We start from the raw sequence: 24,924 nt of genomic DNA, 5'->3' as shown, positions 1-24,924 counted from the left end.
TTCAAGCTGCTTCTCATCTTACCCAGAGCTTTCCGCCCACTACTGGAAGAGAACACGACGTGTTGCGTTTCTGAACCACTCGATCCTATGATCCACCGATGGTCCCCACGCGCTGGCTGGCCAGCCTTTCATCGTTCTTCCCCGTCGATAGCTGCACCGCCTGGCCTGCTGCTGCCTGCCGGGGAGACCTGTGAGGCCGCCTCAAGGCGAGACGTGAACCCGGGAATCTCATAAGCATTTTGTTCACACAACTTGGCCTTCTTGTGAACTCGCAGCCCGCTTCTGTTCAACTGACCCCCAAATTGCCTGGGTCACTGAGACAGGCCTGAAGGCCGCGGTTATAGCCCTGAGCTTGGGCTTCCAGCTACAGCCCAACACACATGGGCTTGGAATCCTGATCGGGTTACGGAATGAGCGAGAAAAAACTCTGAATGCGGACAGAATCGTGCAGCCAAACTGGCGTCCCCATCCCACTGCAGTGTGTGGGAACCAGAAGAATCAAGCCTCGATTGGCCTGTTTTCCCTAAGAAAATGGCCACAAGGTCATTCTGCTGGAACCTCCTGCCTTGAGATGGTTCACGTCAGCCCCATTCGGAGCTCCGGCTGATGGGAACCTAAACATCTAGAGAGTCATCACGCCTCTAACAGGGAGAACCCTGAAATGTTCTCTTCTCGTCGGGAGCAGAGGAAATGCCTTCTGGGGGAGGGCCTGTAGGGAACCCAGACGAGGGAAGGGACTCAGCATTCAGCACCCCCCACCTCAGCCCAGAGTTGGTCCACACAATAAGGAAGTGAAAACTGGGCGCTAGGGGATGTGGAGCTGGGGAGAGCCCCGAAGTGGGGTTCACAGTGGGTGCTGGCCCCCTCGTCACCGTGTGACCCTGGGCCAGTTGCTTTCCCTCTCTGGGCCTGGGTTTGCTTGTCAATAATAACCATAACAGTAACAACCACAATAATAATAATAATTGCTGACTTTTAACAGTAATCAGTGCCCTTGTCCTGTTGTTTGCCCGGATCGTCTTCCTTGAACACCCCAACAGTAATGCTGTGAGGGAGGCGTTAGCATCTGTCTGTTTTTATCGATGGGGAAACTCATTTCATGTGCTTAAGAGTAATCTGCAGCATTTGTTTAAACAAATGCAGAGTCCCCTTCCATTCGATGTGCCAGGCGTCTAGTATTCTGCTGCAAAGAGTCTACGAGGTTCTGGGAAACGCCGCCAAACCGAATCGGGAGGCCTACGCGTCCTGCCCGCCAGCCCCCTCCCCACGCCCCGTGAAGCGTCCCCCTTGTCAGGGCCGGGAAGCTCCAGGCTTCTGTGAGACAATGTGGTCGCCATATGCAGGGCACCCAGCGCAGGCACGCTGGGTAAATGTTATTACAACGATAACAATGATTCCACTTAGGATAACAACGATGGAAATCTGCATTAAACGACTTTAAACCGCTGATACCTTCCCCTTTCCCCACTCACAGAGAAGAAAGGGATGCGAATTTGTCACTTGAACCAGCAGCTGTGGTTCATCTGGACTTCATCTTTTCTGCTATCATCTTTATTAGCAGGATTTTTTTTTAATGAGTAAGTTTTGAACTACCAGGTGTTTTGAATTTTTGTCTTGTTCTCTTGCATACAGGAGGAAATTCAAATAGAGAGCGACGTATTAATAAAAACGCAGTGGGAGGAAAGTGCAGCCTCTCCCCCATGGGGGTGCCTCTGCTCTCCCTGCGGGTCCCGCAGTTCTGGCCGAAGTCCCCAGCTCAGCCACTAGGAGTCGATCTGGGGGGCGTAATCTATTCCCCAGGCACCTGGCTGCTTCAGGCCCCGAGTCATCTGTGAGCTCACACAGCTGCAGCGCTGCCCCCTCCCCGTGAATTCCCACTGAGGGTAGACTCAGTGTGATCGCCCCCCTGCCCTGAGCTGATCCCTAGCAAGGAGGGCACAGACTCACAGGCCTGTCCTGGTTATTCCTGTAGAATCTGCTCCCCATGCTAGCTGGGGAAGGAAAGGAGAGAAAGAAGATGCAGTCCCTAGTGGGACCCCTGAAAAAGTCCTGGACCAACTCTCCACCATGAGGAATAATCGCAACCGAGCATGCTGCCCCATGCGGGACCCGGGAGAGGCTGTAAGCCCCAACTCGGCCCCACGAAGGGGTCCTGGTCGTCCCCAACCAGCAAGGCTCAGAGAGCAGCTAACCCAGGGGATTGCAAGGTCCAAACGCATGCCCCTGCCCAGCGACGGGCACAGATGGCGCCTCTGCACAGCCTGGAAGAAAGAGGACGTCGGCCTTTCCGCAGGGGAAAGTCTGTCCACTTCTCTGGGGCTCTGGAGTCTGCTGGTGGCTTTTCCAGGCTCATTCTTATCTCCGAAAATCTGGGCAAGGACAGGAGGAGGAAGCAAAGCTGGGCTTTCTTTTTTTTGGTCTCTTATTGGTAGCTTTGGGGAAAGGGTCTGTGCAGGAGGTTGAAATTAACTAAAATGAGGTGGGGATTAGTGTGGGACCCCACTGGCCAGGTAATCCTGGGAAATGAGGGCCGACTTCAGCTCGGCACAGGCCAAGCCTCCCTTCTGGGACAGAATTAGACTTAAGAAGCCACTTGCTGATAAGGGTTAATCCATGGCTAAATGGGACGGTACCAGAAGCAATTAACATTCCTCGACTCAGTTTCCCTTTGTCTGCAGAGCACTTGCTCAGGGAGCACAGTCCCCACTTGGCCGCAATGAGCGTATCCACCCGACTTTCCATCCAGCATTGTCTCCCCGGGGTGGGGACACGCTGGGGCCGCATTTAAGCTGCTGTGTCATCTGGGTCACCCCCATCTCCCTGTGTGCTTGCCCTAAAACAGGGACTCCTGAGACACAGAGAAACACTGCAGATCAGCAGAAGGCAGTGTCAGGGATTTTCTGTGATGGTCTCCAAAACAGAAATGGAATGAAGAAGCCAGTTATGGACTGAGAGTCTGTGGATGTCGAAGGGAAGACAGTTTTTCCCGTGTTTTGGGTTTTTCTTTTTTACTGACACTCACCCACCCCTCACTACTCCCAAAACAGACCCCAAATGTCTTATCTCATTGGGAAAATTACAAAAAACGAGAAGGCCAAAGAAGGTTCCGGAATGCAAAACCTCCAGAACATTCAAGTAACGATTAATGAGGAACAAGAACAAGTCAGCACTGCGAGAGTTTTGTGTCTGATTTGGTCTGGGAAAAGAGAACTGGGGGTGGGGAGGGGAATGTTCTGGAAAATGAATTCTTAGTGGCTGTGAAAAGTGAAGAAGGTGGGGTACCTTCCGTTGTCATAGATTATTACATATTATTTATAGCTTATTGCTCACTATTTACTTATGATAGATTATTATTTATTATTTAGTTATTATAGATTATTATTAAGCCCCTCCTTTAAATGAATGCATCCCTTCACAGTGCCTGATTCCAGATTCTCGCCTATAATTGCACTATTTTGAGATTCAGCAATGACCCGAATGACAGCCCGGCTTAGTTGCAGTGACCCGTAGTGGTTAGCAACAGCCCCCGTACGACACCTGCGTGAGTGTTACAAGCCACTGCCACCCTGCTGGCTGCGTCCCGCTCCCCTGCTCCCCTCTCTGCCTGGGCACGAGCACGACGTCTCCCACTGTCCTGCTGTGAAATTACAGATTGCCGGTATTTTCCCAGCCTGGCTCCGCCTGGCTCACCACACGGCCCTGTCACCGTTTCCTTTAATAGCTGTTATGCGCAGAACTTCTTGATATCCAGTTTGAGTTTCCTTTGCCTCATTCATTCCATTCGTCTTAACTATGCTGCCCAGCACCACAGAGTAAGTTCCCACTTTCCTTGGAAGGAAAAGGTTCTTCTTCGTTCGTCCGTCCAGGGCACTCATTACATGTTAATTGTAGATGAGAAATGTCAATAAACAGAGGGCATTTCAGTTTAGCAGCGGCCACTGTGAGTCAGAGCTAAGAGACAAGTGGGGGAGCTTGGCATCCGTTGAAACAGAAAGGTGAGGACCGCAGTCCTAACAGCCAGCATCGAGCCACAGTTAAGGGGCTGGAAGCTCGGACACGCTCGCTCTTGCTGTGTCCTCAGCACAGCCTTATGAGGTCTGCATTACAGTGTCCATCTATCACAGACGTGGAAACAGAGGCTCAGAGAGCTAAAGTTAACGTGCCCAGGGTCACACAGCTCAGAGAGGAACGAGCTCCTGACAGCAGATCCTTTCTACTGCCTTCTCTAGATGATCAGAAAAGGATTGGATCATGGGTTGCTCTCCTGGTCCAGTAAATAGCTGAAGTTGTGTGTTTGTGTGAGACGTCACGAGAGAAAGCAGGTGTGGCACCAGCAGGCTCAGGACGGCGTCCAGGACACCTTCGGGACGGCAGGTTCCCTCCGTGCCTGGCACTGAGTCCTGGGCCTGCTGTAAACCCAGAGCCAGGCCCATGCCCTGGACTCACCTTCAAGTTCCCTTTGAAACCCGCAACACTTCTGAACAAAGTCAAGCCTGTTCCCTTCCTGCTTCTCATTTTTCATGCACGCTCATACCACAAAGACCCTTTCAGAAAACACCGTCAGGCACAAACCCACCAGCCTCACCAAGAGAATTCGAGATAAGGTTGAAAAACCCCATTCACTGAGGCCAGGGCTTTTTCCCGTTTTCCACAAACCTGGCCCAGGCTCCCAAGCCTGTTGCTCCGTGGTATGTGAGCACCTCGTTCCTTTGGGTGGGGAGGGTGGGCAGGCTGCAGAGCCTCGGCTGACTAAGGAAGGAGAAAGAGGAGGGGCTGTGTGGAAACTGCATCTGAAGTAGCTGTTATAATGGTTCATGTTCACGGGGGCTGCCCTGAGCCAGACACCGCACTAAGAGCCGCTCACACATCGTCTCCACCCTTGTTATCAAATGACACACTCGGCACTTAATGCTGTGTAACAAATGACCCTGAGATCGCAGAGGCTTCCAGTAGCAAGTATGTGTTTCTTTCTCTCAGATCTGTAAGCCGGGTGGCTCTGCTGTGGGCCAGGTTTAGATCTGCTCCACGTGTTGCCTATTCTAAGACCAGCAGCTACACGGGCATGCTTTTCCAGTGATGGTGGCAGGAATGCAAGAGGGTGAAGAGGAATCCACTGTGGCTCTCCAGGTCTTGGTTCAGAACTCACATGCTGTCACTCCTGCCCACACGCCACTAACCAAAGCCGTCACCAAGGGGCAGAGAAGTACACCCCAGCCACAGTGACGGCCAGCAAGGTATAGAGGAGAGGCTGTCGTGAGCAGGTAACAGAACGGAGGAGGAACTGCAGGCTGACAGAGGTAATCCCTGGTGAGCAGTGGCAGGGCCAGTGGATGGCTCCAGAGCCCAGTGCCAAGGTGGACGCTCTGAACTGGAGGGAAAGATGCTCCAGTATTCCAGGCAGAGGCTCTCACCGCCTCAGGGTGGCCTTCTAGACCAGAGCAGCTCCCTTTGTCACTGGACGCAGCAGAGGACAGATCTTTAGCTGGAGCCAGACTGCAGAGGTCCAAATCCCGGCTTTGTGTGGCCTCAGTTTCCTCACCTGTAAAATGGGAGCAACACTGAACCTACAGCACAGGGTTACCATGAGGATAAAAGGGGTTGGTATTTATGGAATGCCAGAGGAGTGCCTGACCCACAGGAAGCGCTGCATGAATTTGCGCAATCTCACGGAATCAAACAAAAACGCATCCATCACTGCAGGCTGGGCAGCGAGAAGGCTGGACACGTGACAGTCCAGGCTGCAGGCGTCAGACGGAGGGACGCTGGGGGCTCACTGAGCACCTTCCAGGAAACGTTCACGGGGGTCTTACGGAGCATGAGACCCAGTCCCTTGTGTCTCGTCCACCCATGGGGGGGATCTAGCCTAGCGGTTGAGAGTGCTGGTTTTAGAGTCAGTCAGCCTAGGCCCTGGTACTCACGGTGTGACTTTGGACAGAGACCTTGCACCCTCGGAGCTCGGCTTCCTCTTCTGTGAGTTCCACGTTGGGCCAGCGTCGCTGGGGATGAAACAAGATGAAGAGCGGCAGGTCGGGTGCAGGGAGGGGCAGCGGGGAGGCCCGAACCGTGTCCTAGTCACGCAGACACTCGAGGCACAGACAGGCAACAGTGCCACTGTCCTCACTCGATTCTGTTTGTTTTGTGAGATAGTTACTTTTCATAAAACAAGTTTTCATTTTAACATAAAATAAAGTGAATCAATTAATGAATTTTTTGTATTACTTAGTTTTATTTTCTAATGTGATAAATAGGATAGGAAAAGCTCTTCAAGATCCTGAATCAAAGGACCTGCTGTAGAGCACGAGGAACTCTCCTCAATACTCTGCAATGGCCTATATGGGAAAAGAATCTAAAACAAGAGTGGACATATGTATATGTGTAACTGATTCACTTTGCTGCACACCTGAAACTAACACAACATTGTAAATCAACTAGACTCCAATAAAAATAAAAAACTCCTGAATCATGTCTAAGCGTGTCAAGTGTTCCTGGGATTAAAGGTTGGAGAACTGTTTGTTGTAAGCAGTGAGTCTGAAGCCTGGCCGCACACACTGGGATCACCTGGGTCCAGCGCCAGGGTGTGTGATTGAATCTGTCTGCTGTTGGGCTCAGGTGCCAGGATCTTCAAAGCTTCAGGTGATTCTAACGTGCTTCCGAGCTGCGAAACCAGATCCAAGGCCCTTGAGACTCCAGGTTGGAAATGCAGAGTCCTGGGCCCCACACCAGACCTTCAAATAAGCATCTGCATTTGAACAAGAGCCCCAGGAAAATCGCTCACAGAGCGAAGTTCAGGAGGTGCTGCTTCAGATGATCTCTGAGCCTCAGACTCCGATCGCACGCTGTCTGTTGTCAGCTCTCTGTCTTCCACGACCAGGTTGCCATGGTTAGTTTTCCTTTCTGCAGTCTACACAGGGGTTGTTTTAAAAGAATACCAGGTTAGACCCTTCAAAATAAGTAAATAGAAATGATTTTGTAGTTACAGATTGTATAGATTACCCACAACTAGTAAACTTCTCTCTCTTTACGTTCTCGTAACTTAAACACAGCCAAAGTATATTTACTCTTCAGCTGAGGGAGAGGGAGAAAGGGCTGACGGCTTCTTTTCAGCATTCTCTCTGAAGGAGAGTGAGTTCCTAGCCCTTAACTCAAGAGAAATGCTTCTTTCAACAGGGACGTGTGCCATTGTTTAAAAGACATATCGTCTCTTGGGCTTCCCTGATGGAGCAGTGGTTAAGAATCCACCTGCCAGTGCAGGGGACATGGATTCAAAGAAAAATGGATAGGAAACAGAACTGTAACTGTGACGGAGCTGATTCCATCAGTATTCATTCAGGTCTTGTGATTTGATTCTAGTCGTTTATGTGTTCCTCAGTTTCCCTATTTGTGAATTTTGGTCACATTTCCATTATGACCATCTGTTAATAAAATGCCACATCTTTCCAAAAAAAAAAAAAAAAAGGTCCAGGAAGATCCCACATGCCGCAGAGCAGCTAAGCCTGTGCGCCACAACTACTGAGCCTGCGTGCTACAACTACTGAAGCCTGTGTGCCTAGAGCCCGTGCTCCACGACAAGAGAAGCCACTGCGGTGAGAAGCCCGCGCACTGCAATGAAGAGTAGCCCCCACTCGCCGCAACTAGAGAAAGCCCACGCGCAGCAACGAAGACCCAACGCAGCCAAAAATTAATTAATTAATTATTTTTTAAAAAGGCATATCATCTCAGCAGTAAGATTTTCCCAAGAACTTTTCACCATCCAAGGAGGTGGCTCTGGTTCAGTGATAAGAGCTGTCTTACATGAAAAAACACCAATTGACTCTCCACCTCACCCTGTTAGGAGCTGTGTGACCCTGGGCAACTCACGTCGCCTCTCTGAGCCTGTGTCCGCAACAATCAAATAGTACTAACCCCAAGTATCTCACACGGGTGTGGCGGAAAGGAAACACGCTATCAGGTGTAAACAGTTCAAGAGCAGAGTTCAAGATGCATTATTGTTTTGCATTATTACTTTAACCGTAAAGTATGATTGCAGAGGGAATGCATGTTCCATATACAGACTTCAAGGGGAAAAAAACACAGAGAAGTGCAAAGGATGGAACAAAAATTGCCAGAAATCCCATCCCAGTGTTTAAAAAGCTTGTCAAGCCCATGAGGGGGTAGAGAAGTGTTTACCACATCACTCTGTAAGGAGTCCTGGCTTTGGTGGCTCCACATTCACGGGCACGCGTGCCCGTGGGTTTATGCGTGAGTTGGGTTAACGCGGCAGTGTGCAAAGCAAGGGCTGGTTGAGCTCTTCTGTATGTTTGAATTAGTTCATTATTATAAATGGAATTTTGAAAATTAATCTTACGGTATGTTAATTTTTGAATAAAAATTTTGTAAATGGCAAAAAAAAGAGCAGGGATTCTGTATTCTTACCCTCTTAGACATGTCTGGCACATTTAATGCAAGTGTTCTGTTCATATAGTGACTGTTTCTCGGGACTTAAAGCTTCAGCAATGGGGCTGCCGGCACCTTCAAAGGCTTGTCGGGCTCCTAAGAGCCTCCTCGATTGCCCGATGTTTCTTTCAGGGAGTGAGTCTTAGATTTCTTGAGCACAGGGAGGCAGGGACAGAACGTGTGGGGTGCCCTCGAGTGTCGGGGTGTCCCTTTCCTGCTGGAAGTGGGGTGACAGCAGCCAGCGGTTAGGGAGTCCCCAGCAGACGTCGGGCAGCAGGCTTGGGCACAAAGGATGGGCTCCATCACTCATACATAAGTTAGTAATAATGGATGTTGCTGCCTGGTTTACAGATGACTTTTTTAAAAATTTCATTTTATATTGGAGTATGGTTGATTAACAGTGTTGTGTTAGTTACAGGTGGTTTTTCAGCTTGTCCAGTTAAACAACTGGCCCACGTTTACAGTGAATTAAGTGGTAAAGTGGGCAAACTGGTCGTGAAGACAGGTCTGCAGGCTCCAGAGGCCTGAGCGTTACGTGACTCAGCCTCTCTGCTGAAGACTAACCTCGGGATTGTCACTTTCTAACAGGGAGGCTTAAGCCTGACAGACTCCACCTCCTGCTACACTGCACTCTACCCCCTGGACAGTGGCGCCCCGAGGGAAGGGTCCATTTCTCTCCATCTCTGCGCCTACACAGCCCTGCACGCGCGTGGGCCCGGATGATTCCTGGAGGAAGCTACCTCTTTGGTGAGTAAGATTCCGGTCGGTTAGCACCATGGGTGGCGTTCTTTCCCTCTGTCTTCACACGTTGCTTTAGTGTCATGGCTTCTACTGGTCTAGAGGAAAGGTTTAGGAGTAAAACACAGAACCTTGGACAGCCCCGGACCCACCATTTTTAAAGGAAAACTGGTGTGAGAACTTGTTTTTCAAGCTGGCAAATGTCGTACAAACGAAGAGAGGTGAACGTAGAACTGCTAGCTGTTATGTTGCTTCTCAGGACATCCCGACACCAGAAGGGTGTGGTCAGTGTTTGGACATTGGCTCTGCTCTGGTGTGTCTCGACTAGCTGGGAAAACTGTCCTTGAAGGACCATAAACAGATCTGAGCGCTAACATCATGGGAGTTCTTGCCATAAACTTTTTGGTCTGATGTCAGTGTCCCAAGGGACAGCTCTGAATCAGGCAGAACGGCCAAGTCACCAGACCCAGACTTGTAAAACCACAGGGCCCAAGAGGCCGAGGATGATGTATCGGTCAGGAAGGGCCAAGACACGCTGAAGTAACAAACAACCCCCAAATTCTGAGGTTTATTTTTTTTTAAATAAAGGCTTATTTCTCATTCATGGGGCAGGTCCATTGTAGGTCAGCAGGGCCCTCTGCCCAATGACTTGATAATTCCAGTTGCCCTGTGAGGCATGGGGGATGTGGAGGGTCTCATGGCAGCACTGAGGCACCCCAGCCCAGAAGTGACCCATTTCTCACTGGCTCATGACTCATTGGCCTGAACTAGTCACCCAAAAAGGCAGGCAGTGCAATCCTACCAAAATCCTGGACAGGAAACTACTGGAAATAGTTGGCAAACACAGCACATGTGGATATGACAACCACATGTAGCTGTTAGATTTCTGACCGATTGCTAATGGCTCACAGAGAGCAGGGTTGAGAAGGGTTCAGAGGTCTGCCGGAGAACATGAGCTGACCTATAAGCCGCGCCTGGGGTGGGTGCTGGCCTGGGGTTCTATGTTCCAGGGAAGCGCCGTTCTGGCCAACACCAACTTCCTCATCTCGCTGATGAGAAACCTGGGGTCCCAGAGGGAAAATGGCAGTCCGGGTGACCAGGCTAGTTAGTGGCAGAGTGAGCTGGAGTCCAGGCTTTGTTTCTCCTTTCAGCTTATTTATCACGCTACTACTTCTAGGACTCGGCCGAAAAATCAGACCATTCAGAGTTTTCATTTCCTCCCTCTGTTACATACCAAGGTTCCTTTTCACTTACTAAAAAATAAAAAAAGCAGGGCTACCCTGGTGGCGCAGTGGTTGAGAGTCCGCCTGCCGATGCAGGGGACACGGGTTCGTGCCCCGGTCCGGGAGGATCCCACATGCCGCAGAGCGGCTGGGCCCGTGAGCCGTGGCCGCTGAGCCTGCGCCTCCGGAGCCTGTGCTCCACAGCGGGAGAGGCCACAACAGTGAGAGGCCCGCGTACCGCAAAAAAATTAAAAAAAATTTTAAAAAGCAGCGCGGTCACTTTGTGACCCATTCCTCTCTCTTCTCAAATCTGGAGGCACCGACCCAGGGGGGTCACATTGAATGCTGGGTGTAGAGCTGTTGATGTGAATGAAAAAAACAAACAGAGGAAGAAGATCTGGCTGCATCTCCGTTGTTTGTTTGCAAGACTGAAACGATCCTGTCCTTATTTTTCAGTGGAGGGTCATGCGGCTCAGCCACACACTGGCATTTGGGGCTGTAATTCCCACCAAATGAGTCAGCAGAGAGAAGAGCACAGTTTTTCAGCAGACGTCTTTGAGTTGGTGCCCACTACCATTAAAAAGAAGTCCTGTTTATAACGCGACTCTGTAATAAGCGCAAAGCCCCGTACACCTCATACCCAGGGTCATCAGCGTCCCGGGGACCTGACCTCCCCGCCTCCCCCCGCCCCCGCCGCCACCATCAAGGGTAGACACAGCCGGCTCGTTCCAGCATGGGAACACTCACTTGCTTCCTTTTCGGAGGACAACATTGGCAGCACTTCTCAGTGCTGGAACACCCATAATGACCTTTGGAAACTGTGACTTATATTCCACCCTGGGATCCTGGAAGAGTGTGCGTGTGCACCTATACACACGCACGCACACGCACGTGTGCCCACGTGCCCGTGATGAGTATGTGCTGCAAACGTGTTTTTGTCCACCTCAGGCAGGAGCAGCTTCAGCTATAGATACAGACAGCCGCAGCCTGCCTGCTGGTTCAAGCGCTGAACAACTGGGGCTTAAATGCCACTTCCAGCCCAGAAAAGCAGCCCGTCCATGGCTTATTTATACTAATGTGTAAATGACTGACACTGGTTTTTTGGAACAAGTCTCAGTAGGGCGGCGCTGCTGAGAGTGCACAAGGTCACAGAGGGTTAAAGGTGTGTTAAAGGGGAGAGGGAGTTGCATTAAAATAAAGGAGAAAAAGCACAAACAGAAAGTGGTATAGGACGGAAAGCAGACTTTCTCCTATCGGATACTTGCCAAGAACAGGCGTGGATCTCATCATGACTGTGGTCTGAGCTGAGACCCATCCAGTCTCTCCTCACCGCGCTTGCTTGGCTGGAAAGCTTCCGGTTTGGGGCTGCACTAGCCCACGGGCTTGGTGTTGTCCGCGGGCTTCTCTGTCTCTCAGACCAGCCCCAAAGCACGCCTGCGTCACTCCATTTAGACAGCCTTTTGCAAGCAACAAGCCTGGGCTCCCAAAACCAAACCTCGTTCTTTGGCGTGTTGTGTTGGAATAAAAGGCAACCTGCAGAGGGGTGTCGGGGGCGGGAGCGGGCGGGGTGGGGTGGGGGCGCCGGGGGCGGGGGCTGGGTCTCTCGGAGCCCCGGGGAGGCGGGGGGAGTCCACGGAGGGGCCTGGCCACAGCCGCATTCAGGGCTGCTTGAGTCTTCGTGCCTTTTCCCTGAAGTGCAGCATCTCACAAGGCTAAAACTGTATCATTACTCTCAGGCATGGAAAAATAAATTGGGGCCGGTTTGGCTAATGCAACTCAGGTGCGGTGCCTCTCCTCCCTTCTGCTGGAGCTGCGAGGCCTCGGCCCGTATCTGATCTGGAAGAAAACCCACATCTCAGGGGCTGTGATACACATCTCTCCCCAAGCATGTGTGTGAGCGCGCCTGGCCGCCCGCCGATGTCAGGACATGTGCTTGGCAGCGCTCTGCGGGGGCAGCCCCAGGGGGTGACGGACCCGTTAAGACGGCGCAGGTAGGATACAGGTGAGCTGGGCCACACCCCTGGCCGTCTGCTGGCCCAAGGGATGCCCGTGAAGCTTGTCTCTCATCGCTGCACGCGGTGGAGAAGGCCCTGGGTGGTGCTGTGCGCCTCTGGGAAGCAGTCCCAGCAGACATCTCACCTCAGCCCTTGGTGGTGAGGTCTGCAAAGGCCGTGTTTCCAAATAAGGTCGTATTCACAGGTTCCAGGGATTAGGGCTTGAACATATCTTTTTGAGGCACACAAGTAGCCCAATATGGAGCTCTCAGACATATTCACTCATTTAATACTCACAACAGCCCTATGAGGTGGTCGCTACTGTTATTTCCATTAGACAGATGTGGAAGAGAGGCTCAAAGAGGCTAAGTTTCTAAGCCAACATCACTCAGCATTTTAACATGCAGAGGCGGGGCTTGAACCCAGGCAGAATGCTCCAGATAGCTTGGGGCTACTATGAGTAGTGCTGCTGTGCTCATCCATGCATAGGACTTTGTGTGGACGTGCGTTCTCTTGGGGTAACATCTAGAAGCGGGTATTACTGGGTCCTATGGTGAGTCTGTATTTAACCTTATAAGATAGGCCGTCCTGTTTTCTTCACAACGTGTGAGAGTTCTTGTTGCTCATATGTTCGTCAGCACTTGGAATTATCAGCCTTTTTAACCTTAGCTGTCCTTGTGGCCGCGTGGGGATATTTCATTGTGGGTGTGATTTGCATAAAATGAGTGCACAAAATAAGATGCAAAGTAAACAGAGAGAGAAAAAGAAATGCATCTAAAGCATTCAGATCACGCTTCATAGCCAGGAGGAGTGCTGTACGAATACTGAATTGTGACAAAGTTTCATCTGTGATGAAATGAGAGCCGTGAGAAAAAACAGCCAAGGGGGCAGGAGAACCAACAGAAACCTCAGCTCTCGCCATCCAGATGCTCTGTGAATTCTTTTCCCTGCTCCGTTCCCTGCTTCCTGCTCCCATGTTTGCAGGCTTATGTGTCAACTGGAGCCCCAGCTTGGCCACAAAGAGGGTCCTTCACCTTCAGAAGAACCTGCGGCCTCGGAGAGCTGGAGAAATGGGCCACCTGGCCCCGCAGTGCCTTCTGAGGAATCTCCGACTCACCGACATCCTTGACTGTCTCCCATCCCTGCCTCGCTTGCCCACGCCCCAAGGGGTGCTGACGGGGACCATCTCCCACAGAAGCAACGTGCACGTGAACCCCTGTGCCAGGATTTGCTTCCCAGGAAACCCAAACTAACACGTGACCCGTTGACTGGAGGGGAACAGAATATGTGAAACTGAGCCATTCTGAACAAAAATCCACAACGTACCGTCATACTCAGAGAAGGTACATGGTAAATGCAAATGAGCGTGTACACATCTCGGTATTTCATGGACGCCAGCCATGCAGCCTCATATGGGGAGGCCACCAGCCCTCCAAACACAGTGACACACTTTACGGCCAAGCGTCCTAGCGTCTGTTGGCCTCGACACACCCTCTTATCCTTCAGGAGGAAGTGGTGGCCTTCTCCACTATGCGTCACTTGAAAGGAACTCTTAAAATACCATCTGAATGAAGAGCCCACCCAGTCTGCCCAGGCCACCCGCAAGTCCCCACATCGCATCTATGGCCGACTGGACCTTCATGGCAATGGTCACTTTCTAAAAATAGAAGCCCCTGCCCCGCAGAGTCAGGGGAACCACAGGAAGCAGTTGAAAACCACTTCCAGTGGCCGTTCTGCCTCCAGTAAGTTAGGAATAGAAGTGGGGCTGCTGTTGGATTAATAGGTCGTTTGCCCGGGCCGTCAATCAACGTGGAGCAGCCCTACATTTAGACGAGCTGCAGGGGGAGCGTGTCTTGTGTGCCTGGGTGGCCGGATCCATTCCCGGTCCTTCGAACCCCGCGCCAGCACAGGCGTCAGCAAAGTTCCTTGAATCGCAGGAAATGAACTTCTGCCTCTTTAAATCCCTGCAGCAGTTCCACGGGGCAGCCCTGCACCCCCAATGGCAGCTCCAAACAGATTTCTTTCAGTCCTGGATTTGACCTAACTTCTCCCCACCGCACAGCTGCTTGTATTGTATTGTGTTGTGTTGTGTTGTGTCGTGTTGTATTTTTCAAACAGCTGTACACGAGGAGGACCTCAACAGCTGACCTCAGCAGTGTGGGTTTTTTCTGTTGTGTGTTTTTGTTTTGCTGCAGCGCTGCCGACCTGAGGCTTGCCTCACACTTTGTAAAACTCACAGCAGCCGTATAAGAAAATACCAAGTTTGTCAGCTAACCCTGGTCTTTATTACAGTAACCGCCGTAATGTCAGCCAGCTGGGACGGTCCCAGCCGCCTGACACCCATCTGGGGGCTGGATAGGCCGGGCCTGCCTGACAGGGCTGGTGCCTTCCAGATGAGATGCCAGCTTCCACGGTGATGGAAACAACGAGGTCTTCACCGCTCGCTACTGCTTCTCTTAGGACAAAATGCAGAGGGAGGGAATGTTTCATTGGTAAAAGCCACAGTCAAAGTTAAAGCCCGAGCGCTCGCCGTGGCTGCACCCCACAATCTCGTGGGCAACCCCCTCCTCTGGTCAGCCGCCGCTCACTAGATTCCAGGCGCCAAGACACTTCCGTGCAAATGACAGCTCAGGTCCCTTGTCTCTAGGACCTGACGTCTGGGGCGGGGCCAGGAGACCAGGAAGAAACAAATTAAACCACTCCTTAAATAAGCCTCAAAAGCAATCGTGCAATTAAACAGATCAATACAAACAAAACAAAGGTGGCTCAGTGGGCTTTCGCAGGCCTGGCAGTGGGGGTGGGGGTGGGGGGCTGGATGTCATAGTTTGTGAGGGCAAAAGGTAGGGGACGACTGTCCCAGAGCATATTCTGGACCCGGAGCTGTTAGTGACCCTTCAGCCTGGACAGAGAAAGGGGGAAATGAATCAAAGTAAAAGCATGTACTGAAAACGGCGGCCGGGTCCCCGTCCCCATGGCCGCATCACTGCTCGTGTTCTGTGGCCTCCTTACATCCTGGCCCTTTTCAGGTGGGAGATTTGGGGCCCTTTCCATCCATTTATCAAGGAGGCACTCATCTGGGGGAGGACCCTCCTCTTTGGTGCATTTAGACCCGAGCTTATGGAATTGAGGAGTGGCCTCCGGCTCTGAAGCACAGGAAGTGCAGACTCGGGGCGCTGGGAGTAGAGAGAAGAGGAGGACAGACCCTCGGAGGCCTGTCCTGGGAAGCTGGACCCAAAGCAGGTCCTGAAACAGAGGAGAAGCTCTGGTCTCCTCCCCTCCATGGGCACCGTGTGCGGCAGGCACACAGTGACACGTCTGTTACTCACATGAATGCCTGCCTGTGTTTTGACCAAGACTTAGGTCATATTTGAAGTCTTAGCCCAGGTTTTCCACAGGGCAGTGGGTGCTCGGGGACAAATTTAGCCTCCAGTGAAGGAGCAGAGTCTTCCAAGGCTGGACGCAAAGCCAGCGTTGACCCACGGAGCGTGTGCAGCTGGACGTGCAGCCGTGTCGTCTCCAAGCCTGGCCTTTTCTGTCTTTGCCGTGAGGTTTCCCGGTTTCAGCTGCCTCTAATGACCTCCTTCCCGATGTAAGACTAAGCCCATTTTATTTGTACCATATGTCACAGATGCTGGTATGTGGCGTGGTTTGAGAAGGCTAAATCTGCCCATTGATTTGGGGTTTTTAGGGACCCTTATCGGGCTGGGACGGCTGACCGCTCTCCACCCGTCATCTGCGTATCCACAGGGGGCCTGCGGCGGAGTCACAGGGTCAGGCTGTCTGTCACCCCCCAGATGTTTACAATCTCAGAGGGGCTGGAGCCAGAATCCAGAGTGGTGTTCGGAAGACAGCAGAATGAGGAAAGTCTTTCTTGTTTTTTCCCTAAGATGCTCAAGGCTTGAGTTCCCAGGCTTCTGGATCAAGGCTGGTTGACTGGGCTCCAGCCCGTTACAGGCTGGACAGTCCAGAGCTTAGAGTGCAGCTCCCTCCCGGCATCTCGGCAGGAAGTGGCCTGGGAGGCTCTAACGCAGCATCCAGCAGGATGATGACAGTGGGGGCGCTGGTGGGCCTGGCTTGGGGCCCACAGACTGTGAGGGCCATTGCAGTGCTGGAGGGACCACCCAGTGGAAGGCAGCCCTAGACCGGGCAACAGGCTGCAGCAGGGGGCTGGGAGTGGGGCTGCAGGGTCCCTGCAAGAGGGGACTGAGCTGTAATTAGTCTCCCCAGGAGGCCAAGGTCACAACGAAGGTCTAGTCCCCGAGAAGGAGGGGAAGAGGTCGTGTCTGGCCTGACACCAGCCTGGGGTTTCCCTTTTAAATACACCTTTCGTTGTGTATTCAGTAAGTCAAACCAGCAGCACTTCTGCATCACCTGACCTTCTAAAAGCTGGCAGACTCTCTCACCATCGTGCTTCTGGCTCCTCTTCCGGAAACTTTTGAGAGATTTTGCGTCTTAGAAGAAGAGTGAGGTGCGATCTTGGGGGCATGAACACTTACAGCCATTACGGTCATGGCTCCTTCCCAAGAGGGTGCTTTCTCAAAGCTGCCTTTTGGTATACGGTGACTCAGTGAACCCTCTGATGATTTGGGATCTCACTTTTATTTCGTCTAAATGTAATCTTGTCGTTCGTCCGTAGGAGCCTAGGGGAATGTCATCAAATAAAAGAGACAAGCCCAGCACATGGTAGGCACTCGGCACTTTGTTGAATACATGAATAAATTATAAAGTAAAAAAAAAAGGAAGCATTTGACATCTGCATCTCAGAGTTAGGCCAGATGCCCTTTTATTTAAATGGAATTCCGTTTAGTGATTCAGTGTTTTTTGCCTGCTTATAGGTTTATTTCCCACAATTAAATAACTTAGATTTATCTTTCAGGGAGGTACAATATATTGATATATTCCATTGTGGTTTTCTTTTTCTCCAAGAAAGGCATATAGTGGCGTATTTTTAAGTATTGGTGTAATTGCTTCTTATAAATATCATTCATGCTTGCTTTTTAAAAAAATTTAAGCAGAAATTCCTAAGAAAGCAACCAACCGCCCAAAATGTATTAACTCCTCCAAAATGGGATTAATATTAATGTGGCTGTCTTTTTGAATGTCCTCCTACATACATACACAAATATCGATAGAAAGCTGAAGAGAGGAAGTTAATACACGTGAGTAACACTATCCACACTATTTAAAAATGAAAATGTATTTCTTTTACTTGAATTTAATTGAAAAAATGTAAAGTAACACCAAGGGAATTGCCAAAATAATTCTTTACCACAAAAGATGGTGACATGGGGAGGAAGAAGGGTAAGCCGGGACGAAGTGAGAGAGTGGCATGGACTTATATATACACTACCAAATGTAAAACAGATAGCTAGTGGGAAGCAGCCGCACAGCACAGGGAGATCAGCTCGGTGCTTTGTGACCGCCTAGAGGGGTGGGATAGGGAGGGTGGGAGGGAGGGAGACACAAGAGGGAGGGGATATGGGGATATATGTATATGTATAGCTGGTTCACTTTGTTATACAGCAGCAACTAACACACATTGTAAAGCAATTATACTCCAGTAAAGATGTTAAAAAAAAAAAAAAAAAGATGGTGATTCCTAAAAATCACTCCAAAGCTAAGAAAAGTGGATGCCAAAACTGTGGGGAGGGGTGACCCAAAGGCTGTGCCCTTAAGGCAACGCTGTTCGACTCCCCCCAGGCTCCAGCTTCCACGCGGCCCCGCTAACCGCCTGTATCACGTGTCCTTTGACGGGACCCATACGATATAAACTGTGTTCTGAATACTAATCCCCCCAGGTGTAAAGTTCCATATTTAGGGTTTATACTGTTTAGGGTAAATTCTATTCTGTAACAACAATCGCCCCGAGTGTGCAGAATCCCAATCTCTGTGGATTTCATGGTATCACCCATCGCTTCCCCACAGTGTCTTCTTTTGGGATTCTTCGTAAGTCTCTCGTTCAGCTCCACGTCATCGAGGAACTCTCCAGTGCCCTGATGGGATGAATGAGTGTAGCATTCAGTGTTTTCTTGTTTTGTTCTCAAAAATACCGATTTGTTGTCTTCATACTTGAAAGACAATGTACCTGGGCTTCATATTCTTCATCCTGTTTTCTTTTGCTCAGAACTTTGGGGAAACTGCTCCATCATCTCCTGCCATGAAATGTGGAGGTGTGGAGTCCCTTCCACCAGCACTTCTAATTCCTTGTTAAGGGGAATGTTCCCACCTGTCTCTAAACAGGCCACGTTTGGTGCTGTCTCCAAATATGGGCTTGTCTTTGTCTGCCCTCAGGGTCCACCCTCTTCTCTCTGCTTGTGGGGACCTCCTCTCTTTGTCTGTTTCCTTTCCATTCACTGTAATCATCTCAAGACTTTCCTCTGTCTCGTTTGTCATCCAAGGCTACTCTGTTCCCTGCTATCTTGAAGCAACACTGGGAACTGTGAAATCCTGGTTTCCCCGTTTTTCAGCTCAAGCGACTTCCAAGGCCACGTGGCCAGAGCTGAGTTTCCACTCCTGGTTTGTCCGATTCCATTGCCTGGGTTCAAAGGATTCACCACATACTGCTCAGCTTTTTAAACTTGGATTCTGAAAGACTCTGTGTATCTCTGTGTATTTTTTTCTTGAGGTACAATCTTTATTGAGATATAATTGACATATCCACTATGTAGGTTGAAGGTGATAATGATTTTAAGCATAATGATTTGACTTACATACAGATATGTAATTTGTATATTGAGGAATCAATATTTCATTCCAAAATGCCACCTATATCTGAGCTTGCAGCTTTCACTGCCCACCTCCCCATTCCCCACCCTCATCACTGTTCATTTTTTATTCTGTGTCCATAACCAGAGATCCTCTCTACCCAAGTCTTCCCTGGGGCTGATCCCGTCGAGCTGGATGTGACCGAAGTCTTGTTCTATCAGATGTTGAAGGTTTAACGTCAGTGAAGGCTGTGGTAGAAAACATCTCACAGGTTTGGGGAAGTTTTTTTTTCATTATAGAAATATGCCATTACATTTTAGGTTTCTGGATAATATGTGTATTCTTTTGCCCATACAAAGAGCCTATATTATTAGAGCCTCTAATAATAGGTGGGTAAATCCCTAGGTAGTATAGTGGATGTCTCTGGGGTTTTCTACCGAATCTCTGCTCTATAGACTGACATTTCTCTCATCTGCTGAGTCAGAAATGCAGGATTCGCCAGTCAGTATGGACAGTTTGGCTCCCTGGCCATGCCATGCCTCCCTGAGGACTTCTGACAGGGTGACAGAGCCAGTGTCAAAAAGGCTGAAGCTGTGAGATGTAAACTCAGTCCCGGCCACACGGGCTCTGTTCTGAGCCTCCACACACCAGCCCCAATCCTGTCCCAGGACCTTTGCACTTGCTGCTGCCACCACCTTGCACTCTTCCCCTCAGTCATCAGGACTCTCTCCCTCACTTCTTTCACACGGTGTCTTCCAGAGCATTATCTCATCAGAGGGAGCTTCTCTGACCACTGCATTTGATACAGCACACACACACACACACACTCACATGCCCGTGCATTTACACTCGCAGGTGCACACCACCACATACACGTGTGCACGCGTGTGCAAGCACTCCTTCCCTCTTTCTCCTCCACCTTCCGTGCTCTGCTTTAGATTTTTCGATTGTCAGTCCTTGTCACATCCACTGAGTGTTGTGGTTTCTGTTCCCTTTCTAACTGCCCAAGGGGCTCAGAACTCCAACAATCCCTTCTTTTCACTGCCTTCTTTTGGGGGGGGTAGATGGAAGGGACTGAAATTGTGGGGGGAAGGTAGGAGACACGTTAATCAAGAGGAAACCACCAAAAAAAAAGAAACTCACCCGCACATATGCACACACTCCTACACTCACCCACAGAGGCCTTCTCGCACGCACACGCTCATGCACACACAGACGAACACACTCACACGTGCTCGTTACCCTTTTACCTGCACCCTCTTCATTCTCCATCATGCAGTCGTCACCCCCTGCACACCCAGCGGAAGCTCCAGAAGCCTCCTGCAGGGCCCCCGAGCCTTGAGGGGCCCCAAGCACTTGGTAAAACACACGAACCACCTGTGCAGTGGATAAACGCATGTGTGACCACGTGGGGGACAAGCTTGGTGCCTGGGCTGGCGAGTGTGTGTGAGTCGGAGTCAGGCACAGGGGAGGGGGTTCAAATCCCACTCCCTCTGTCACTGACTGCCTGACCCCCCAGAGCGCCCCCGGGTGCAAACAGGGACACTCAGGGAACTACTGGTGGTCGCGAGAATAGGAGACGGTGCCCAGGGCTGGGCGCACTGACTGCACCCCGCGGCTGCAGGCGGCCACTCACACAGCCTGGTGTGGGGCTGCCCAGATGGCGTGAATGCATCACGCTCACGGCTGAGATGTTTGTGTCCCCTCACTGCCCCCCCCCCCCGCCCCGTGCTTAACAAACTTTGCTAGGCAGCCCTGGTTCTCACTCTTCCCCTGCATTTTATCTGCACGCGCGATTGTGCGGAGCTTCAGGCCACCACTCCTCACAGTTGAGAGGCTCAGCTCTTGCCCTAAGGGACAGAGAGAAAAGAGGTAACATTGACCTTTTTTGTTTCTACTTTGCAACCTCAGTGAAGCACTTCCTTTCCCCACCCCCATCCAGGAAGGGGAGACCATTACTCAGTTTCCAAAGTCTGAGCTCTCCTATACCTGCAGGGTGGGACCAGGGCCCAGGGAGTGTTGACACTGCCTCAGGGTGGGAAGGGCTGTGCTCTCTCCTGGGAATGCACTGGCCTGCACTTCAGATGGGACAGGACACAGATGCCATGGGTCTCAGGAGTTGGGTGGCCAGATGAAATATGAATAATTTTTAATATAATAATGTCCCATGCAATATTTGAATGTCAGAAAAAAATGAATAATTTTAGTATAAACTATGTCCCATGCTACTAAAAAACCATTTTCATTCTTGTCATGGGTTGAATAAGTGTCCTCCAAAAAATTCACGTCCACCCGGCGCATCAGAACGTGTCAAGCTGGAAATAGGGTCTTTACGGATATAATTAGTTACGATGAGGTCACACTGGACGAGGGTGGCCCTAAATCCAATGTCTGCTGCCCTTATAAGAACAATATGTGAAGACACGGAGACACACCAAGGGAAGGCCACATGAAGACACAGGCAGGGACTGAAGAGACGCTTCCACAAGCCAAGGAGCCCCCAGGATTCCAGCAGCCACCAGAAGCCTGAAGAGACCGGGAAGGTCCCTCCCTCCCTCAGGGCCTCCAGAGGGAGCACAGCTTTGCCCACACCTTGATTTCAGACTTCTGGCCTCCAGACAGCGAGGGAATACATTTCTATTGCTTTAAGCCCCCCAGTTTGTGATCATGTGTTATGGCAACCCTAGGAAACTCACACAGTTGTTTATCTGAAATTACCATTTAACTGGGCATCCTGCATTTTTATCTGCTGAATCTGGCAACTCTAGATTACTCCCGGCATCCCTCCAGCGCAGTGGTTACAACGGCCTGCTTAGAGTCCCAGACCTGCCCCTGTGCTCGTTTCCCTGGTGACACAGGCAGGGCATCTGCAAAGTGCTCAGAGGGGTGGCTGCCCGCAGCAGGCTCTCCTCACCTCCGCCTGCACCTCCACCAGCTCCTGGCCTACGCTTGTTTAGACTATGGTGGAGTTGTCTGCCCTGCACTAGACCAGCCACGTGGGCTGCTGTGCTTGGGCTCCAAGTAGCCATGGTGGAGATCACACCAGACCCCTCCCTCAACTATTCTGAATTGCTTAAGACCACCTAAGACAGGTAACTGTCTCTAGGGAGTTGACTTTTCCCTGCTACCTACCCGCCTCAAAAAAGGCAAAATGACACAGGTTAAATTTCTCACAAACCGCAACACGTGGTAGGGGGAGAGGGAAGGGACAGTTGCAATTGGATTTGTCTGATTGAGAAAAATCAGATAAATAAGTAGAATTCTCCTGACGCCCATGTCACGGAGTGAATCCACGCCCACTCCGGCTATTAAAGCGTCCCTGGAGAGACTCTGCCTTCTGGGAACCGTTTCCACTGTCTCCCTCAAGAAGTAAAGTGCAGACTTCCTCTCCCCAGTGCTGAGTGGTGGCCACTGCTGCTCCCTGTGGCATTCCCAGGGCCCCACGTGGATCCGGGGATGCCGCTTCCCCAAGCTTCCCGCAGCTGTCAGGAGGGATAGGCGTGCAGGGTGCTGAGCTCACCGGGCAGCTGAATAAATGCAGGCTGTCCTCTGTGGGGGGAGTGCTTCCTCAGATCTAATTGCCTGATGACGATAGGACCACCCACTGTCCTAATTACCCTCCGTTTGCTAAACCCGGAGTCGGGCTCTCCTGTGATGGACTCTGCGTTCCAAAGGAGGAATGCATTAGCCGGGTCTCTCGTCTGTCCTAGACTCACGCGAGGGCCCTGGCTGGCTACACAGCTCAAAGCCGACCCACCCGCCCCGCTGGGCCCCAGGAATCTCACTCAGCTTTCCCGCGGCAAAGCAGACATCAGCGCCCAAAAGAAAGGTGCCAAGGGGTCCCCTGTAGCCTCACGTGCGACGGCTCCAAACCGGCAGACGTCTAAATCAACGCTCTTCACCTGGAAATGGTACACCCAGCGGCCGCAAGCTCCGCAGGCCTCACAGGGTAGGGGGGCTCTGCACGGCCATTGGGGAAGCTGTGGGTTGCCATGCAGATGTGATGGTCAATTTCACGTGTCCCCTCGACCGCGCTCAGGGATGCCCAGGTAGCTGATGAAACCCGTTTTCTGTCTGGGAGGGTGTTTCTGCATGAGATGAGCACTGAGATGGTGAACCTCTGAAAGCAGATGGCTCTCCAACATGTGGGCGTCACCCAATCCATTGAGGGTCCGGGTACAACAGAAGGTCGGAGGAAGGGCAAATCTGTTCTCTCTGCTGAGCTGGGACATCCACCCTCTCCTGCTTTCGGACGTCAGTGTTCCTGGTTCTTGGGCTTTCAGATTCAGATGAGGGCTTACAGCATAGCTCCCCTGATTCACTGAGCATGTGTCCGGCCACTGATCAAGGCCAGAAGGGTGCCTTTTGTATTCCTAAATCATTGCTTTCTGGATGTGTCATCTTATTTCTAATTCATGGTCAACGGATGATGCCAGAGACATGAATAGAAGCAGCTCCCAAGGACTGCGTTCCTCACAGGTGCTCTCACATTCACACCTTCACAGAGGGGGGCCTGAAGCGCAGGGAGGTTCAACACACGGCCGAGGGCGCATCCGTAGTTAATGGGCAGGGGACTTGGTCCCCACCTGTCTGGCTGCAAGGGCCCCGTCTGAACTTCTGACCATCTCACCTACTGCCACAGTGCCCGCCCCATGTCGGGTCTGCAGCGTCCTCGCCCTGTCGTGAACAGTGAACAGGAAGATGTTCTAAAGATGGGCGTGCACGGCATCACTCAGCTCCCAAACAGCAGAGGAACTGGGTTGGAAGCTGGGTCCTGAAACCCCCTCCACCAGAAGCAGTGAGTCATCTAACAGGCGTGGGCTGAGGGCGCCGTGCTGGTGCCAAGAGCCCACGGAGATGTAGCCTGAACTTGAATCTGAGCCCACTTTGGAGAAAGCTCAGATTCATCCATTTTATTTTAATTAATCATTCTCCCCATTTGCCGATCTAATCTCCAGAGGAAGTTGGACCACCGATTTGGACCCGCTGAGAGGGCGAGACCTTCTCAAGAATCTCAGTGCAGGAGCCCCACGCACACCCCAGCCTTCCAGGGCCCTCCTCCAACTGCAGGAGGGGCTTTCAAGGCTAAGGCTCCCTAAATTGCCCCGTTATCATTTCTTAAGGGAGATGTCTGCAGAAAATAAAAAGCCGCTTGGAAGCAGCAGGTTTTTGGAACAAGAGGCAGCAATCTATGCTGTGAAGCAGTCCTGGGTGGTTCTCCTTGAAGGGCTCTGCCTTTCGGCATTTACGTGGTCAAAGTCCTCCACCCTTGCCCTTCCACCTAAGCCAGGCTCCGCGATGCCAGGACTCAGCCTGGAGGGGCATGTACCTCCAACCCACTGGGAGACAGTCGGCTCCACGGGCACGCCGGGCCCCTCAGACGCCCGTGGACGCTGCACACTCCCGTCTTCCCTCATCACTTGTCAAGTCCCCTGCACTGATTGTCTTCAGCCTTCCCGGGCCGTCTTCCGCCCGGGCCCAGCAGGTGCCTCCTGCCCCAGGACAGCTGTGCAGGCCCGGAGACGGGCTGCACTCCCAGGCCCCGCTCTGCCTGTCCACTGGGCGGCCGGCCTTCCTTTTCGCCGGAGCTGATGGAGACCTGCAGGAAGCTTGCAGGAGGCGGTGCCTGGAGAAACAAGAGGGCTTTGAAGCACAAGGTGAACCGGCCTGGCTGTGGTTTACATTCTTTACCTTAATTTTAACAAGTATTTCAGCCCCTTGAAAATTGCTTCTCTAGAATAATAAACAGAGCCCATGTTGAGTCGTGGCTGGACCTCGGTGCGAGGCGGGAGGGGAGCTAAGCTTGGGGGGCCATAACAGTAGCTGGTGAA

At 51.4% G+C, this 24,924-nt stretch overlaps 1 protein-coding gene across 3 annotated transcripts in view; it reads left to right on the top strand.

The window, feature by feature from the left end:
- The first annotated feature begins 23,639 nt into the window (after nt 1-23,639).
- Nucleotides 23,640-24,924, top strand: part of MTHFSD (methenyltetrahydrofolate synthetase domain containing) — a 137,472-nt gene continuing 136,187 nt past the window's right edge. For all 3 annotated transcript variants that reach the window (XM_067718390.1, XM_067718395.1, XM_067718385.1), the window contains exon 1: nt 23,640-23,643. The gene's annotated coding sequence lies outside the window, so the exon portion shown is untranslated. The remainder of the gene's footprint in view (nt 23,644-24,924) is intronic.

Source organism: Pseudorca crassidens, chromosome 20, assembly GCF_039906515.1.
Source record: "Pseudorca crassidens isolate mPseCra1 chromosome 20, mPseCra1.hap1, whole genome shotgun sequence".
Lineage (NCBI taxonomy): Eukaryota > Metazoa > Chordata > Mammalia > Artiodactyla > Delphinidae > Pseudorca > Pseudorca crassidens.
This window is presented reverse-complemented; position numbering and strand designations above follow the sequence as displayed.